Source organism: Varanus komodoensis, unplaced genomic scaffold (genome assembly GCF_004798865.1).
Source record: "Varanus komodoensis strain SLA01 unplaced genomic scaffold, ASM479886v1 scaffold3, whole genome shotgun sequence".
In the NCBI taxonomy this organism is placed as follows: Eukaryota; Metazoa; Chordata; class Lepidosauria; order Squamata; family Varanidae; genus Varanus; species Varanus komodoensis.
This window is the reverse complement of record NW_025335761.1, coordinates 442,622-463,110: the sequence shown is the minus strand read 5'-3', so window position 1 is coordinate 463,110 and position 20,489 is coordinate 442,622. Positions and strand designations below refer to the sequence as shown.

Below are 20,489 nucleotides of genomic sequence, written 5' to 3'. Positions count from 1 at the left end.
ACCTATAAGTATTAGGTGAACACTGTTACCCAACAGGAACAGAACAGACCATCAGACAGCAATGAAAGCAAGCCGTTTTCCAGAAAAGACGCATTGCTTGTGTCAAAAGAGTTTTTCTGCTAAGATAAATAAGCACATTTGTCGTTTATCTCCCTTAACATGGTTTTGCCTTATTTGCCTATCGTGCTTTATATTCTTATTCTGATTCACTCTTGTTTTATGATAAATTACTCTTGGCCTGAATCACAAAAAGATAATTAGCTCTCTTCTTTATTGTATTACACCAATCCTGCTGCCAAAGTAGCAACCATGTCACCTTTGTAAATAGCTATTTTGAGTGATTATTTCAAAACACAAAGAAAGCTGAGCTGGTTTTTACAGTGACTTTATGGTAGTTTCGACTCTACCAGTGTGAAATCAGTGTATATCCTTGAAATACATTGGTGGGAGCAGAAACGTGGCCAACAACAAAAGCTGCCCACTGCCATGCCCTGTCCTTGTTTTGAACCATTTGACATGCAGATGCGTATTTAAAGTGATGAGCGGAGCTTCATCCTTCTCTTCATTGCTGCTTTTCCACTGCCACTCTGTTCATCCCACCCTGTGACTTTCTTTCACAAGACTGTAAAGGTAAACATGCACCTGGGACCCTTTGTAGAGTTCGCATGGCCTGTGACTTGGGGATAAAAGGATTAAGCCCTTCTTCCATCCTGCTAATTATCTGCTTTAAGTTGGCCCCTCTCCCAAATCTGCTGTTTTCTAGAAGAGACATCCCTTTGGGTTTAAATACATGCCTTCACATGTAATATGTAGTTTGGCTCTTAGTTTGTAACCCTTGGCACATTTCCACAGGTCATATTGGAATGTACTTCTGAGTGTTATGTTTAAAATAGGGGTTTCCATAGCATTGCTCACACCCAAGTACCGCTGGAGTTTGTGCTGCAGAGGCTAAACATATTGCTAGGAAGTTACACAATGAACACAAAGTTTTGGCTTTTCAAGCCTGTGCAACAGAGTCAGAACCTGTAGGCAGTCTGATAAAGGAGAGAAAAAAACCCATTCTGCTGGAACTCCATTACAAGGCCATGTGCCACACGATGCTGTTTTAGCATGAAGCCGGCCACTGATGGGGGAAAGAGGAGCACTGGCTTGTGGCTTCAGTCTGAGGCAGATTCTTGAAGATCAGGGTGCCCTAGAATGAAGCCAGATATCCGTTCATTTCAGAATAACCTAAGCTTGCCAACTGTATGGGTTCTGTTGAGCAAAGTCTTCTGTAGTTCATTAGATATAAGCAGCATTCCAGCACTATCTAAACCGATGAAAGCAACACATGAGCTGGGCACAGCACCATGCCAAGTGGGCATGGCGAACATGTTGTATTCCAGCTTGCTGAGGTTCTCCAAATTCTTCTTCAAAGCTTGCTTTATTCACATGTCTTTTTTCTTTTAATTGGAAAAACGATTTTTAAAATAAGCATTTTCCCCCAGTTGAGCTCCATATGTGGAAGGAAATGTGTGTGTATTTTCAGAAACATACATTTATACAAGTGTGTGCTTGCAAGTGCAAGTTTAGGAGTTTGTGGAAAATGCCTGAGAATTGTGCTGCTGCTCATGTTCCTGTTTGGTTGTGATTGGAACATGTCCATATGTTTTGGGAGCAGGTCCAAAATTCTCCCACATCCTGAAGTAACTTTGCTCCTTTTGTCAAATGTAATGATTGGCCCATTGTACTGCCATCCACATACACACACACACACTGTATGCATATCTGCAGGGAGGGTACCATCATGCATACAGTTGCACATGTGGAGACTTCCATGCAACTTCAAACCCTTTGCTACTGGGGCTCCAGCTTGTGCGGAAACATCGGCATGTCTTGTCCCCCTCTGAGGAAGGCCTCCTGCTGTACATGGACACCAAGGGAAAAGGGCAACCTCCTCTAACAGGGGAGGAGCTACTCAGCATGGTGTTGTCTCACAGTTTGATTTCACCTATGTATGTAACACCTGAACAGGGATTCTGTTTCATTCAGGTATTGGTCTGTCTTGGAGTGCAATTAAAAAAATACCCCGAGATTGGCAGCCTCCTTTTAAAACTTGGTGATGTAGTCATGTCAGTTCCGTACCGGAGCCTCCATTTGCCTTCAGGGACCTTCTCTTCAATGGCCAAACATCTCTCTTCATTACTGAACTGCTTATGACTAGACTAACTAAAAGGAGAGAAACATAAATGTCCGGTGCTACGTGGACTTGAGATGATGGTCACACACATTTCTTTTACTGTGGATCCCAGTGTGAGTAGCAGCAACCCGAAGTCTCTGGGACAAATGTGATACAAGCAGGATGACCTTTGTGCTTGGCCACCAGTTACTAAACTTTTAGCTACTAAATTAAAATCCATTACCAATAGAAATGGAGTACTGATGGGTGCCGGAAAAGGTCACCCACTTTAGGGCTGGCTTGCCACGGGAAACAAAAGAAAAGTAGCAACCTTCCATAGAAACGAACTGCTGACTTATGGACAAGGACAGAGTGTTTTTTCCATGCTTTCCATACAGATTATTACGAGAGAACTAATCTTTTCTTTCTTTTCTGTGAAATTGCAAGCTACTTAATCTGAAGAGCAATGGATGGAGTAATGGAGCTGTTTAATCGTCAGGAGTAATGGATGGTCAGCTTGTAGTGCAGTGCCGCCAGTGTCTGTTCTCGCTGAAGACACAACCCCTTCCGATTAAACTTGTATTAAATACATGCATCTAGAATATTCGTATTAATTCAGTAGATATTCTGCTTGTATTAATAGTTCCTTAAATCCTCATGACAGAACACAGCCTTTGTGGTTTTAAACCTTATAAATAGCTATAGATACTGGGCTGACTTTCACTTCTTGAGGATAATCTTTTGATATCCTTAATACTGAATGGTGGCTGAAGATATTGCCACTAAGCCCTTTTAAAGCCTAAATTGGGGTCACTTTGAAGGGAGGGTGCTACAGTGGCAGCTTGCCTCCTTGCATTTAATAGCAGTGCGAATCAGGCATTCATTTGACACCAGTGGTCTACCTAAACTCTGTCTTCAGTTCAGTTAATGCAACATTCACTGTTGTTTGTTAGAAAAGTCTCTTTACTTGGTCACTAAGTGTTCTTATATACTACACTCAATTGGAAAACAAGGCAACCCACAAGGCGAGGCAAAACAACTCAAATTTTGTTCATTTCATTTAGAGAGGAAGATGCTTGGGCCATTTGCCACTGTGAAATTGGTTGTTGTCAGACAGCTGTCTTGCCCATTTAGAAACATCTAGTGCTAATTGTGCATGGTTCTTTCATAAGGAATCAGTTGGCCCAACTGCCAATAAGCCTTGTTTATGAGGCCTGTCAGTCTTAGGTGAACACACAGCAATAACAGTTTCAGCTAGACTGATCCTCTGTTGACTCTCAGGAGACTGCAACACTCGGAGAAGGAATGGGTCTTTCCAAGTTCCATAGCAGAAATGTTTAAAAAAACAACACAGAAAGGAATGTGTTCATTGTTCATTTTCAAAGTGTAAAAGGTTCGAATTTGTACTAATAGTCATACCAGCATAGTGGCATTAAGCCAGGCCTATCCAAAATTACTCAGAAATCAGATTCACCGAGTCAACTGGGACTGATTCCCATGGACCTTTGGATTCCTTAACAAAAGGCATTGTTTCCAAAGGCATTGCATGCATATTGGCCCACATTGAAGATACCTTTTGAAATGAAAGGGCTGCTTCTGATACTTCATCCCTGTACTTGTACTATGGAGCAGTATAGCTCAAAAGTATCCAAGTACATACAGATCATGTCAGAAAAGAGAGGTATTTCTAAGGACCACATGTCAGAAAGCATTGGAAAGGATATAGGTTAAAGAGTTCCAAGACATAGCATGCCTTTTGCATACAAAAGATTTGGGGTTTTGTCTTGCTTGATCTAAGTTCAGTTTTTTGTTATGTGAACACAAAGCAAATTTCAACAGAGAAGTCAAACCAAGCCAAATGTCAAGCACAATTTACTGGACAAACATGGATTTTCCAAAGAAAAGTCAGAGACCCAGCCAAGGTCAAATGTACAGGATGTCAGTCAAGTATGATCAGAGTTCCAACAGACAGCAAAGGTCAAAAGCACAAGGGCCTAAACGTGAGCAAGGAGCAAGACACAGGAGACCCAGCAACAGCATGATTTCCATCAGTTCCCCAGTTTCAAGTGAGGGCTGTGATAGCTGGAATTACCAGAGTCCCATCTACTGCTCAGTTGCAATATATTAAAGGCTTTTAAAATTCCCTCCTTATGAGGAAAGCCCACCTGAGGAGCAGTCCTCTTCAGTGGGCAAACTCTCCATTGCCTCCTATTGCAAATCTTAAGGCACCAGGTTTTGGAGGAGTTAGGTGACCCAGTATACCTTCTGCCTCAAAAACTGGTCTTTCTACCTCTCCAAGAAGAAGATGAAAGACATCACCCTTGAAGGTGCCAGGCCATCTTCCAAGGGGTTTATGAGGGGTGACCTGGCTCTGAAATTTCTGGCCCATGCTGAGAAGATGACTCCAGTGGCAGCAGGACATCTGGGACCATGACAGTTTCAATCAAGGGCAAGGTTTGGAGAAAAAACATAGGTGCTTCAGACCGTAGGATGGCAGCTCCCAGGCAGGATCGACAGAACTGGGCCCACTCTGATTGAGTAGTTATATACAATGTTTGCATTTCCTTTTAGGATTATGTAGACAGAAATTGGAGCAAGCTGGGTGTTGTTGTTGTTTTAATATATGCTTGCTGTGAGTTGAGTTGGGCACAGGAACTGCTCCTGGGTTGAGATGAAGCCCCTCTAAATTTGTGCCCCCTTTCATACTAAGGATCCTCTCATGAGCCCTTGCAGTCATACCTGGTGGTAAATGCCTGCAAGAGCTCATGAGGCGTATCTGGTTGCTGCTATTTAAATTTCCTCTGTGCTCCAGAATTATGGTATATCAAGCTAACTCCAGAGCACTGTGGAACATTCATATGGTGTCTATAAGCTGCCCTACATTTCATAAGAGTGCAAGTGTGTATCAGAGGAAGCAACTTCAAGATAAAATTGTACAGAAATACCAATCAGAGTTGGGTTATTTTTTAAAAAATTAAAAAGTTCCCAAATCATGAACATCCTCCAGAACTGGATTCAATCTGTTATTCTAAAATGGAAGAGATATAGTTCAACTGCAACCATGCACAGAGAAAGCCATCCACCAAAACTCAGTGCCTGGTCAGGAGGACATTAGTCAGAGAAGCGACAGCCAGTGGTAACTCGGAAGAAGCTGGAAGATCTGCAGATGAGATGCAAGAAACTGTCCATGGGACAACTATCACCCAGGCACTCTACAAAGCTGGCTTTATGGAATAAGTAGTGATAAGGAAGCTATTGCTGAAACAAACCCACACCAAAGCTTGTTTGGAGTTTGCAACAAGGCATATGGAGACACAGCAAACACATACAAAAAGGTCCTCTGGTCTGATGAGACCAAAGTTGAACTTCTTAGCCTTGCTGTAAAATGCTCTATGTGGGCAAGGCCAACAGTGCTTGTCGACATCTCCATGGGGAACAACAGCAGCAGTGGCATTGTGTTGTGGGTATGCTTTTCCTCAGCAGGGCCTGGGAAAGAGGAAGGGTGAGAGGAAGGAAGCCAGCTGAGAGAAATTCTAGAGGAAATCCTGTCTGCAAGGGACTGGAGTCTGAGGAAGAGGTTCAACTTCTAGCAAGGCAATGTCCCTTAACATGCAGCCAAAGAAACACTTAATAACAAAACCTGAATGTCTCAGAATGGCCCAGTCAAAGCACAGACTTCAGTCCAACTGAGAATCTGTGGCAAGACTTGAACACTGCTGCTCACTCTCCCTATCCAACCAGACAGAAGCGGAACAGTTTTGTGAAAAAAAGGAGCAGGCACTAACTGATCCAGATATGCAAGACTGATACAGGCTTACCCGAAAAGACTTGCAGCTGTAATTGCTGCCCAAGCTCCTTTTGCCAAGTGTGGAGTCAATATTTATGCAACCAAGAAGTGCCAGTTTGTTTTTGTTTCCTCTGTGCCACCATAAAAAACAATATGTGGCAACTTCACAGTGCTGCATATCTTGGGTACATCAAATGGCACAGAGGATGATTACACTTAATTCAGTTTCAGGTTTCAGAGCAAAATGTGGAAATGTCAAAGAAGGCTGAATACTTTTCAAGGCACCGTAAGATAAACTGCACAATTGTTATTAAGATGCAAAAGCAAATGAAAACCACATCAGTAACATTAAGTAATAAACAGAATCTGCCAGTTAAAATGTATTTCAGAAAACAGGTCAGTTTAAAAGCCAAAAGCATGTGTTAATAAAACCATATTTTCCGGCTGGCAGGAAGACATTAAGGACTGGCGTGGACATCCAGAGCCTGGAGGCAGCTTCTTGTATGTCCCTGCCAGTCAGGCCTCCTATTGGCGTGGGATAAAGAGAAGGGCCTCTCCCAGGAATATTAATTTTTTGCAGACTTTTAGGACAAAATTTAGTCTTTCAAATAACGTGGTCCCAAATTGTGTAAGTCTTTGTGGGTCTTAACCAGTGGTCAAAAATGGACTAACAAGCGAGTCACATATTCCCTATAATCAACCTTGGTCATTAGCCTACAGCATTCTTGATCATTTGAAATCCTATCTCATCTACCATATAGAGCACATTAGAGTAGCTTAAATGGATGTAGCAAAGGCACGTACCACTATTTCAAGATCTGAAATCCCTAGGAATGGGACCACTTGGCACATTGGCCTTAACATATGCAAACACATGTCTGCCACCACTGAAACTTGAGTATCTGTGTTCATGGCTGAATGCAGAAGTATAACCAAACTACGAACCTAAGACTTTAAGGGAATGCAACCCCATTCAAGACAAGCTGAAACTGACCTGACTGTCAGCTGACCAGGAATATTTCCATTTTGTTTCACTTAAGCTTCAGTTTGTTCATGTTCATCCAGCCCATTACTGACTTGACATGCTGATTTAAAGCTTGAACAGACTGTTTGGCTTTGTTTATTATATTTTTAAACCACTTAATAACCCAATGTTCTCTGGCAGTGTACAATACAGAAAAAAATCCATTCTTTAGATGGAAAGCAGAGTACTCCATGCTTCATGTGTCACCAGCGATTGAAACACAGAACTCGACAACCACGCCAAACTTTTTATTTTTATTATATATAAAACATATATATGTGTGTGTGTGTGTGTGTTCATTTACTTGGAGGGAAAAGAGGGACTGCCATAAGCCAATGGCCACAGTGGCCAAATGAAGTCCTCCAGCACCACCTTCGGAATACACACTCCAAGAAGAACTGGAACCACTGTAAAAGAGTTCCTTCAGCTCCCATCCTTGGCAGGACACACTCCCCCTGTCCATTCTCCAATGTGGACCATCCATGAAGACCACCAAAGCAATCTAACTCATAGGCAGGTCTGAAGCCAAATTGATCTGGAATTATTTAATTCAGTTCATCTTACTTAAGTCTCATTAATTTCAGTGGGTCTTCTTGAAATATGAAGAAATCTGGATCCAGCCCCATGACATTTCATGTTTGCATCTTATGTGTGATTGTCCCTTATAAATCACAGTGCAACAAAGTGAAAAGAACTCCCATTTCTATGCACACATTTTTTCGGTTCCCCCAAATCACTGGTTGTAGTGTTGGTGCTTGAAAGAGAAGGGAGACTACTCTGAACACTCCAAGCACGCAATGCCTATCCAGAGTTTATAAGGGATGGAGACAATGTGTAACTTGTTTTCCCTACCCTTAGAATTTTGAGTGGGCAAACATTCTTCCGATATAACACTGCTTTCTTCAGACCTATCCTCCTTCCGCTGTGCCATTGCAGACAGTAGCTTGCCATTCCTTCTGACCAGGGGCTTCTCTGCGGTGTGGGCATCTCAGGATGTGCTATTTGGAGGTGCAGGAGGAAGCTATTTATTTGGAGACCACATGTGTGATTGTGCACAAAATAAACATTGTGTTGGTGTAGGTCCAAACAGTGAAACTGAAGGTTAGGAACCAGTAGTTGCTTTTATTTTAGAGAGAGTAAACCAATACTTGTATTGAGTGTGTGTTATTAAATGTATGTAGGAACTAATTTGAGCCCTTCACCTTTCATCCTATAAATTAAGCAATGGAGACATCCAGTAAAAGAGCGGAATAGTATGGGTTGCTTGATGCTAATGTCACTATAATACTTGATGTCTGGCTTCAAGCCAGTAATATACATGCTCTTTACATATAACTGTACCAGTGGAAAGTGCCATTTAATGCCCAAAGATTCCTGTCCATTCAAAGTGAATTACACCCCAGTACAAAGTACTGGCAAAAAGTCATTAAGTGTAATCATGAGTGTAGGTTCTTAAATGCTTAATGGACCAAGTGCTTGTTCTCTATACTTGTATGGATTTCACATCCGAATGGGTTTGTTTTTTTTTAGTACTTTTAGCCACCCTTTTCATCCTGCACAGCATTTTAGCTGGGTAGATTTTTTTTCTTTGTTGCTATACTTTTGAGCAAATTTTCAGCAGCATCAGTTGTAAGTGCTGAAGCAATCCAGACATAGTTTTGTTTGAGTCCACTGCAATGCCTGGTTAAGAGCATTACTAACTTGCCTCTGGCACTGGTATCAGTGATGTAGGCAGTATAATTAATATGCAATTCCTTCTGATATGCTTTCTGAACTGTAGAGGCTTGCTGACCAAATGATTTAGCAGACCATATAATTTGAAAATATAAAATAGCCCATATTTTACGAAACAAGGCAGTCTGGCCTCAATTTGTAGGCTTGGTGTTTTCTTGAGTATCTCCCCAGCATACAGACTGCTGGCTTTTCCCCTGAGAGAAGCGCATCAAACTACTGCTTTCCATTAACTCCATAGATAACATGTAAGAGGGCATTGATCATATTTGCAGAGTTATGTCATTGGCCCGAAGGAGACATATATTTTCTTCTTTCTGCCTGCTGTCATGTTGTGGTTGGATTTTTATGTGTTAATGTGTTGAGAATGATGTGCAGCTCTTGGTAAAGGGAAAAGGCATTATGGGATTTGAAGAGAATCATCTGAATCATATTCTATAGCACAGATTATTCAAAATCATCTACCAATTCTTATTAGGTAGGCTTTTCAGCATCTTTCAGTTATGGTGTCCAGTGAGCTCTACTCCTCAGCAGCTGTTCTTACAGGAATGAGTTTTGAACATTGTAGCTTAGCCTTTCCCAACATGGTGCCTTCCAGCTACCATCAGCTGCAGCCATGTCAAGAATGAGGAGAGTTGTAGACCAAAACGTCTGGGCTTCACTAAGATAAGGAAGGCTATATACAGTATAAGCAGTGTACCTGAGCTATAGTCAGTCTAAGTATCATTACTATTATTTATAGTACAGTGGGACCTTGGCTCACAAACTTAATCCGTTCCAGGACTCTGGTCATGACCCAAATGGGTCATGAACCAAGTTACATTTCCCCATAAGGTTCAATGTAAATAGGGTTAATCCGTTCTGTAACTATTTTTTTAATCAGAAAAATGTGAAGCAAAGTGACAACAACAAAGATCTGTGGACATCTCCCTGCACCTCCACTCTGAGCATGAGCGTGGCCATATCCCCGCCCCCCCCCCCAGCATGACTGCGATCACACCCGTCATCGCTGCACACACCTGTCATCCCGGCACGCTCGGGGGCGGGGGAGATGGGTGCGAATGCAGGCACGCTTGGGGGGGGGGGGGAGATGGGCATGATCGTGCTGGTGGGGTGGAGATGACCAAGATTGCCATTGCACTTGTGCAGGAAAGATGGGCACAATTATGGGCGTGCTCGTACAGGAAAGACGGGCATGCTCTCGGCCATCTCCCCCTCCACCCCCAGCACGCTCGTGGCCATCTCCTCACTCGGGGGGGTGGGGAGATGGCTATGATCACGGTCGTCACCCAATGCGGAGTTCGTGACCTGAGTCCAAATTTTTATGAATTTTTTGTTCATGACCCGATTTGGTCATGAACTGAGGTGTCCCTGAGCCAAGGTACCGCTGTACTATTAAATTCCTATCTTTTTCAGAATTCTCAAACTGTTATGATTGGTATGGGGTGAGCCACAATCGGAAATCAAGAAATAAAATGATTGAAAAAGAAAGAAAGAAAGAGATTGAGTAAGAAAGAATGAATGACTGGATAAGAAAGTACAATTTGAAAACCATTTTCCATCCTGATTATCCTAACAGTATGATTTCTGGCATTAAAAAAAATCTTGGTGAACTTTATAATCTTATTCGTGGATGTAATGTTGTTTTTCAGTAACTAGCACAACTGTTTAAACAGCAACAAATGGAATTGCAGTAGGAAAGTACCTCTGATGCTTCTACTAATACATGTCCCAGAAATGTCTGAACAGAAGCGAGGGCAACTGAGCTGACAGCAGGGTCACAATGGACAATTAATTTAGGAAGTTAGCAGTCAGTAGAAAATTTGCTTTGGTTTACATCTGTGAAACAGATGGCCAAACACAAGATGATTTGATTATATTTGTTATGTATGTTTGAGATTAATTCAACACTTCATTATTTTAAAACCTGTGTGATATATTTAGCACAATCTAACTAAGGAGATTTATGGCAACAACATTGTTCTTTGATGTAAAATTAGTCAACTCCCAGAACATATCAGATTATGCATCTGGTTACCCTAACCAATGACAATGCACCAGAATAAATGCTGCCTCCTATTGATGGATGGCAGCTACTGTTCTTTCAACCATTAGCTTGTTTTAATCAAATAGATCATTGTGAAACACTTGGCTGCCAGTTGCTTCACACTAGAAACTTCTAGACAGATTTGCAAGAACAACCAGCCCCTGTATTTGTGCACATATGTGTGCATAGATGAGCCTGCAAGCATTTAGCTCTTACTCTGTAAAGATCTATAGAATATTCAGCTATTTTATGCTTACCAAATAGGACATTTGGCTCATTCTGACAGTGGAATATAATGATGCAAAAGTAAAGCACTTCTTGGGACAGGCCATCTAAGTTTTCATTTTTCAATGTATGTTTTTCCTTGTACAATGGTGCTTAAATGGACAATCAGATGGTAGTGCTGTCATATACTGAAAGTTTGGGAGCTTGATGCTGAACAATTCAGTGCTGAACAATTCAGTTTGCTCTCTGAAGAGATGAGTTTCTTGGGGCACATTTCATAGAATCATAGAATAGTAAGTTGGGAAGGGGCCGGAATGCCATCCAGTCCAACCCCTTAGTATTGCAGGACATAAAGTTACGCTATCCCATTTAGATGACTGTCCAAATGCTTTTTGAATGTCTTTGGCAAGTGAGAGCCCACAACTTTTCCAAGTAATAGGTTCCATTGTTGTACTGCTCTGACAGTGAGGAAATTCTTCCTGGTGTCTAGTCTAAATCTGGTTTCTTTTAACTTAAGTCAGTTATTCCGTGACCTGCACTCTGGAATGGATGAGAAGAGATCTTGCCCTTCCTCTTTGGGACAGCCTTTGAGGTACTTGTAGAGTGATATCATATCTCCCTTCAGTCTTCTCTTCCTGAGGCTGAACATGCCCATCTCTATCAATCTTTCTTCATAGGACTTTGCCCCCACTCCCCTGAATCATCCTTGTTGTCATCCCTGTTGTCCTCCTCTAGTTTTTCTGCATCTTTTTAAAAAAATATTTTTAAACCCAGAACCTGACTTGTGCCCAAGATGCCTGAAAGAACATATATTCCCATATCTTGTTAAGATGCTTATCCATGGACCATCTTGTCAATAGTGCAAGAACACAGAGGACGGAGGGATTATCAATAATCAAGCCTCACTTGTAGAATATTATTACTCTAGAATCCTTTTGGTGCTTTAGTCCAATGCCCATGTGGATATTATATGATTTTTTCCCCCCTGACATTTAAAAAAAACCTAAATAAGATGCAAGAGGCCAGATATGTCAGTGGGAAAACAGCATGAGAAGAACAGGTTAAACATCTCCTCCTTCACTACTTTTCCACTCCAAGTAACCCATTTCAAGCTAAGTTTCTTTCTCTTGCTCTTTCTTTAAAGCCAAAGGTCATTTAAAGATGTTCCAGATGTTCATTTTTCACCTAAAGTAATGGTAATTGTGACGGGCCTCAATTATGTACCTAAGGTTTTATGCACATTTAGGACCTTTCCCATTGTCTTTTGTCAGACAGCAATTAAAATATATGTTTTTCCAAAAGCTATTTATCCCACACAGAAGAGAATTTTGAGGTTCCCATGGAAAAGGTTTATAAGCTGGGGGGGGGGGGGGGGAGGGAGTCTCTTCCACCAACAGTTTCTTTTCTGCTGGTGCACAGCCAAGGCTGGACCCAATCTCATCCTTTTAAAGATAATAATAGGAAATATTTTTATTTCACTGTACATAAATTATATAAACTTAAGAGTTTTAAGGGTATCAAGACTGTGATCATAACTGTGCTTACACCAAAAGCTGTTCAATCTCATTTAATCATCTGGTTACTTTCAGTGAATGTGTTAGCATTACTTCAGGTAACTGATTTAAATGTGAGAGAGTTGAACAATGTGTTTAGTGGTGCCTCTGATGCCAATGAATTTCAAAAGTGCTTAATGAAGGCTGAACAGTGCCTGTGCTATCTTAAAAGATAGTTTCATGGTATTTAATTATTGTGCTTACAGCATGGAGATGTTGCCAATTCTTCAGGAAGAGTCCATTGATCAGTGGAAAGATATATATGTGGGATTAAGCAACCACAAACACCTTGCACAGAAGGGCTTGCCCATTTTATATTACAAATCTGTGTAATTTGCAGCCCTTTCTTTCTATGGTTCAGTGTGTGTCCAATTAAAGTGTGACCCCAAATTGAAAGGAAGACTAGCACTTTGGTAGATAAGAAAATCAAATAAATGTTAACACCAAGCGCAGGTAACATTTTGCCCGGATGTGGAATCTCTAGGTTCAGAGGCAGATGCTCCCAAGTAATTATTGCAGGAGAAAAACAACAGGAAAAGAAACATTCTGTGTCAAAATTTCTTTCCTTTCCTTTTTTTTAAGCCTGTCATTTCAATTTGATATAAATCACTTTCTAGAAGCCATTCTTGGGGTTTTTGGTTCTTATGCTTACTATACTTAAAGTGAGGAGGCTGAATGGCTTGTCTTTCATTGTACAATCTCTTCGGTGGATGGCAGGCTCCCTCATTTTCCCTATTTCAATTAAATCCCAGGGAAAGACATTGTGATATTTTTCCCCTCCCAGATTAGGAAATGTGGCTGGCTAGGGAGGCAGCAGAGTGGTGGAGGGTGAAATAGACTGCACAAGGACAAGGTAAGCTCAAAAGAAGAGCAAACCAGCAGCAGTGTCAAACAGATGACATCCCTTAGGAAAAAGAAAACAGGTACAACAGCCACTGCTAATGCTGAGCCTTACCGCTGAAAACTGCTAGAAAGTTTCTTCTTCCCTTGGGGAAATTTAGTGGAAAAGTCCCTGTATTTTTTTTATGGCTATGCAGTGGGCAATTTTGAAAGGCTGTTTTCAAACAGCTCTAGAAAGGAACTGTTGCTGTCATATCCCGCTTGTGGATTTCCTGGAGGCATTTGATTGGCCATGGTGAAAAATATTACCTTCAACATTTACCTTCAAATTTATTTTTTTAGTTGCAAGTCAGAGCAGAAAACCTGACCCTTTGGGAGCCTTGGCCTTTGTCTTCCACTGTGTTCCCAATTCAGATCAGGGAAAGTGCTATGCCTGCAGTTTAACAGGAAGAAAATGCTTGCATTGAAGAGAATGGAGGCATTTTCTCTAATAAAACTGCAGGTGTGAGTTGTCAACACACTAGAAAGCAGAGCAAAAATAAAGCTTCCTTACCCCTCATTAGTCCCAGTCCAGAACAGGCCTCCTGTGCAAATTTTTGAATATGAAAAAGGAAGAGACATGGTCTCTTCATGCTATGTATTGAAGGTAATTTTTTGCTTGGTTCATACTAGAGGTTATGACACTTGCATCGTGTGTAGCTGAAGATAACCCATCCTAGAGTAAATGTGCAGAACCCTGATTTGGATTAGTAGCTGCCTTCTGTTTCCCCTGTGGTCTCCCCTCCCTGCAAAAGTACAGACGCTTTTTAAAAAAGGAAAAAGTATCTTTTTAGTACCATGACAGCTGTGTGGGGTTTTGTGAAAAATTGCTCCACGATTAGTGTTAATGTGTACTTTGACTTTTTGGGTCTCGGGCAGTTGAAACAAGGTTTGCTAAAAGCCATGCATAGGACTGAAGTCAGTGAAGGGTTTTTTAAATCATCAGTCCTTATGGACTTGTCTATGGTTATAACATCAAGCCCAGTGAAGCAAACAGAACCTGTTCAGACACGGTCCTTGGCCAGTTTTGTTTTAATATTTGGAACCTGGAGAGACGTTGCCTCCTTGTAATCTAGGCTTGCTTGTCCTTCATATTTAAATGATAGCACTCAACTTACAAAAGGGAAGGATAGGAACCCAACAGTTCAACAGTTTATTTTATGGAAGACTAGTTCAGTCGTAGTAGTTGTTTTAACTGCTTCCTGAAAAGTACATAATTTTCGCTGTCACATGCATCTACATTAATTACTCTTTTAGAAGCGTTCTAGAGGCTTTCCCCCAAACCCCTAAATAGATGAGGATGTCATTACAAAAATATTGTGCATTTTGTAGAGGACAAAATGTACTCTGGCTATCAGCAACTGAAGTGGCTACTTTACTTTACTTAGTGTTAAGTACCATCACTCCACTGTCGCTGGGGAATACTTGATTGTAAGCAAGAAAGTTCCGGTATTCTGCTGATATCTTCAAGTGTGTGGGTGGGCATAGCAGAGGGAAGCAAGGTGGCATACATTTTGGAAATGAGGACAAAACAGTTCTAATTATAGAGGCAAAGTGTCTTAAATGCTGGGCTGAAAAGCCCAACCAATCCAGCCAGCTGCACTGATGCAAAACGAATTCACTGCTATGGGTGTTTTTATTCAAGGTTTAAGACTACAGTCCTTGGCCTTTTGGGGTAAGTGCATACCTTGGAATTTGAGAGAGTGTCTTGGGTGATCTCACAAGATGGCTGCCACAAGGTTGGGGGATTGCTGATCCTTAAAGTGGCTACCGTGGTGGTTGTGGCAGGTTACCAGTATCCATTTCCCGGAAGGTAAATCAGTGGCATTTAAAGGAAAGTAGTTTGTCCAAAGATGCAATCCTATGTCTGTTTAGACATGGAAAGAAGCCCTGAACGAAGTGGGACTAGTGAAGTACAAGCAGAGATGAGCTCCAAAACACAACATTACTCTTTTGAATTCAGACAGACACTGGAAGCAGTCCTCTTTGCAGGACGCCAGCCTCCTAGTATTTTTCCCTTAAAGAAAAAGGAAATTCAGAAATAAAATACAAATCAGGAAGGCAGGGAGCCTGGAAAGTGTCAGGGGACATGCACACAGGCACCATGTTGGAAACCAAAGGGCTAGCCATCTCTGCTGGAACGAAAAAGGTCAGCAGTACTTACTGGGCTCAGGACCAAATATAAGCTTCAGAGGTTTCCTTAAGGCAGACCTACAAGTGCCCTGGAATTCTTCTCTAGGTAGGACTGAAATAGGAGCTGGAGATGAATTCATGGCCTAACATCTCATATATTGTGAACCTCCAAATCCCCAAAAGTAAACTGGAAGCTGGGAAAGGCAGTTTGGAATGGCTTCTTTTTCCTGTTGTAGTATTGGCTCATTTCTTACTGACATCTGAGGAAATAGCTCAACTTCCTTTTGGAGTCAATGCAACATGAACCTTGGAGATGCTGCCCATCTTTCATTGCAACGGGCTGCACAGAGCTTGAATTTGCCAACCCTGGTGCCACAAGCCAGTGGTCTGTAAAGGAAAATGGAGCTGAACCAGACTTAGTCCTTTTCATGCCTTGAGTGTTTGCCTATGTATAAACGTCTGCTTCAGCAACAGGATTTTAAGTCTGAAATATCTGATTCCTTGGAGTAAAACCTACAGTCTAAACAGCTTGAGAGAAAAAAATGTAACACTGAACTGTCATGAACAGGTACAAACTGCAGGTTGAAACACTGCTTCCGCTATAATTTCCCCTCCTTTTGGCTTACACACATGCATTCCTCGGAGTAAAAGAGCAGTGAGACTGTGCATGAGGCAGTTGAAGGACACAAAGGGTGTGGACTTGGTGCGCTCCACCCAATCAAGCACAACAAGAAAGAGAGGAGCAAAGCTGTATTTTATTCTCAAGAATCGTTTGATTGCAAGCAAAAAGGCAATTGACCTAAGCACATGGTGGATTCCCCTTCTATACCTTTAACAACCAGGTAGCAATGACAGATGTCCATTAGTTTGAAATTCCCACTGCAAGTGCTGATTGGTATATTTGAATGCAGGTGGTTTGTGTGCTTACCTGGGAGGCTAGAGTACCTGGGGGTTGGGCTAGGTTCTCTGGCAGGAGATATCCTTGGTTGTGCGGATGGCTCCGGTTTCATATATAGCATTTGGGGACGTGACTAGCCTGCCTGGGCTTAATGCCAGCCAGCCAGGTATGCCCCACACAGTGACTGCTGAAGTAAAAGAGAGGCGTCCAGACTGAGAAGTATTTCTGGTCTCAAAAAGGGCAATAATAAAGGGACTTTTCTTCCTCAACTGAGGGAAGGGAGAGAAAATAGCAGAAGAAATAGAGAAAGGGGCATTATGGACTGGGAGGGTGGGAAGACATCTCAACTGTCAACAGGCTGCCATATCAAGTGCCTTGTACTTGGTAGCAGGTCTTTGTTGGAAGTATGTAACAGTACTCGTAGTATGGACAAGTGCCAGTAGTGGCTGGGGCATGGCTGGAAATTCACATGTAGTTCCTGCCCTCATTGCATTACAATATGGTGGTAGAAACATGATACATGAGATATACAATAAAAGGATAGACATCTGTTTATATAAACTATGTAAAACAGCACCGTGCAACCACGATAAGTATATTATTTTAACTGAGCTTGAAGCCACATAGTCCCAATTTATGGGGTGAAAATGCAACAATTCAGAGAAGGAAAACACGAAGAGTGTATATATTTTTAAACTGTGGTTTTATTTGAACACGGTGAACACTAGTAAGATTGCCCAGTTGATAAATGGGAGCTCTCTCTTTGGATGCCTTATCTACCAGTGCAGAATGATCATGCTGGCATTTGACAATGGGTATTGCACAGTTTGAAATTTTTTCTTCAGCTTTAATCCTACAATCAATGGACTTCTTTTCCAATGGGTCAAGGTGTTACCTTGTTTCTTTCCATGCAGGAAAAAAAGTGTTGTACAACTGCACTGAGTGACCTGCATTGTGCAGGTATCTGAGTGACACTGTTGGTAGTAAATGAGCCTCAATTCCGCTTAATAACATTATTAGAAGATTTATTTTTGCTATTTCTTGCTTTCAGTGGGAGACAGATTGTGCTTCCAATTGTGCTCAAAGAACAAATTCTGCCTTAAAGTTGTCACATTTATCATTGTGTACAATCTATTACAAGCTCATCCCTAAATCTGTTTGTAGTTTCCACCCTACTCACAGCTAGTAAATTATTTCATTAGTAAGGGGCACTACTAGCACTTGATGACTGTATAAAATGGTTCTATAAAAACTGCCATGTTCTGAAAAATGGACTGAGTACGTCATAGCTGCCCTCCTCTGTCATTCTATAACTGGCAGTACCTCCCACTTAGGTGTGGCTAAAAAAAGAAGGGCCATTTGTTTCAAACCTGCGAGAAATCTAAGTTCGGCCACAATCCTATAAAGACTTACTTAGAAATAAAGCCCAATAAATTCAGTGAGGCTTACTTCTTAGTAGACCAACCCAGGAGCACACTCTTATTTGTCTTTAATTCACAGATATTTGCTTCTTGTTTTCTCTGTACTCCCTTCTTATTTTTTTAAATGGGCAATCTTTAAAATAATATCAAGGTTTGCATCGTAATATCCACCATACAAATCTTCAGGTAGGAGCTATGTTCAGTTAATATAACCTGTGACTTGGTGCAGTCATACCTCATTGAAAACAAGGGCAAAAGCAACCAATTTTGGACTTTGGATTCAGCAACTCCATGTGCTTCTTCAGGTAAATTTCTTGGTACTTGCATGTGTTTTTATTGTTTGATTAACAGTTTGATGTGTGACGTATTTATTTTTTGTCCTACTCTTCTCAAAGCAGTACATTGTTATGTAGATTTTAAAAGGTGCTCAGGACTGTACAGACTCAGACTGGGAAGAAAAGGTGACAGGGGGGCCTGAGAAGCATGCATGCAATTGGGTGGGTGTGCTGATAGAGCAAAGCATTCCTGTGTAAGAAAATCTGATCAGGGTTCTTGCATGACCTCCACTAAAATTAACTACTGAGCCTTCACTGCCAGCATATATTCCACTCTTGACTGTATCTCCCCTGACGAAGAAGAGCCGGCTGCTTTCTAATGTCTGTTTAACTTTCACGTGAAAGGTTATGCCAATAAGTACGAATGTCCAGGGCCCAGCTTGTGAGCGAAGTAAATGTTCCTCTGATCACTGTAAAAGAGTAAGCAGATCATAGTTTCTTATTGATTATGATTACTGCGGTGCTACAAGGAGGGTAACAATATCACCTGCATTTTTGAACTCTGATTAAATGTTGTGGAGACTTTCTGTGTATGACCTTGTAAAATAACTTGTTTGCATGACTGATTAAAGAATAGGGGAGAAAGCTATGTATCAAGTATGTAGACTTTATTGTAAAGAAATTATGTGAGAAGGGCTGCTAAAGAAAGAAGAAAAATGTACTTAGTTAAACATACTGGTGCTCCAGCTGTCCCTGTTTAACTTGGGTGTTCCCTATTAATTTTGGTGCATGTCCTTGTAAATCCTCCTACCCATTTTGTATTTGTTTTTTTTTTTAATGTTTTAAGGCATTCACATGCTTGTCTTCTATTGAAACTCAGACCTGTTTATTCAAATAGTAAATACTGAAGAACACATTTGAGTCGCATTTTTTGGTAATGAGTACAACTGGTCTATTGTGAGATGAAGCACTCTGTTAAACATTATGAAATCTGAACAGATTAAAACCTATAGAAGGTGAAAATTGGAAATATATTAAAAAAGAAGAATGCAAAGCTAAAAGAGGAGCTGTTCTATCAGTATACTAGCACCCCTGAAGAAGCATGTACGAGATATACATTTAGAGTCATGAAAATTAATACCTGCTATAGCAAGTGACTGCTGTTGAAAGGCTGGGTGCTGCAGCAGTGATTTTTGGTGTGAAAATTGTTCCTATTTTGTTAGATATGCTTCCCTGCAAGGAAGTTCACAGAATTGTATGAAGTGTTGAGAATCACAGTTTGTTTCATAAGAGAACATCTGCACAGAGGTTTGAAATTAGTTCAGAGGTACATTGAATGCTTTTGCAAAAGTTCATGGTCTGGAATCATTTCCCCCAAAGCTAGAAAAGTTATGCAAGCTTCTGGGAGTTTGGAATCCTGGTTTAACACAGCCATGTTATTATAAGTTCTTAACATTTTTGCACTGTTACTAAAATGTGAAAATGATGCTAGCTCCTAAGTTTGAAGTGCGACAATGCTTTTACAAGGCTTTTTAATGCTTATTGAAAGTGAATTAATTAAATATCTGAATTCAGACTACTAAGAATTGATCCAACCATTTTAATGCAGAAGTGCATTATGGAATGTATAACCTACTGTTCCCCCAAGACCCTGAGGGCAGTGCATATGGTTCTATCCACCATTCTTCCTCACAATCACGGATGGAGAGAAAGGTTCCTAGCTCAAGCATACCGGTGAGCTTCTTGACTGAGCAGAGAGTTGTGCCCCAGTCTAGGAAGTCCTTCACCACCATACCCCATTGGCTCAATCAAGTGACCCTGACAAAAGACAGCTATGAAAACTGATTCAGTTACATAGAAACAGAGCGAGTCAGAAGGGGTCTCCCAGGCCATCTAGTCTGACCCCCGGCTCCAGCTGACTCTGCTCATGACATGTCCACCATGTACATGTCCAGCCTATCTTTGAACACCCTCACTGATGGGGCCTCAACGACCTCTCATGGAAGTCTCTCTGCTCAAGTTTTTACTAAGCAGAAATACAGAATGCTGCCATTTCAGATTGGGATCCAGTAACAGGAGACCTCATGGCCAGATTTAGCTGTCTGAGAGCTGTTCCTTGAAACCCAGTTGTCAACTTAGAGCTAAAAGAGGTGAGGCAGAAGGAATACCTGTAGCAGCAGGATGTGCTAGACTATTTTAGGCTCAGACTAAATCTCTGTCTAGGGCACATAACAGAGCCATGTCTATTAAGTTTTTCTCTCTGGGTAACTGCATGTGGACCTGATTCAGATTTAGAGTATGACACTCTTGGAGGGGAAGCCTGCTTTTCCCATTTTTCATGGAATTCCACGCGTCAGA

The 20,489-nt window shown here is 41.3% G+C and overlaps 1 protein-coding gene across 7 annotated transcripts in view; it reads left to right on the top strand.

Annotated features, from left to right (window-relative positions):
* NAV2 (neuron navigator 2) overlaps positions 1-20,489 on the top strand; it is a 332,059-nt gene that overhangs the window by 65,707 nt on the left and 245,863 nt on the right. Inside the window, exon 1 of one of the 7 annotated variants that reach the window (XM_044436709.1) lies at positions 12,419-15,079. The exons of the other annotated variants lie outside the window; for them this stretch is intronic. The gene's annotated coding sequence lies outside the window, so the exon portion shown is untranslated. Of the gene's footprint in view, positions 1-12,418; positions 15,080-20,489 lie in introns of those variants that run through there. 7 annotated transcript variants of the gene reach the window in all.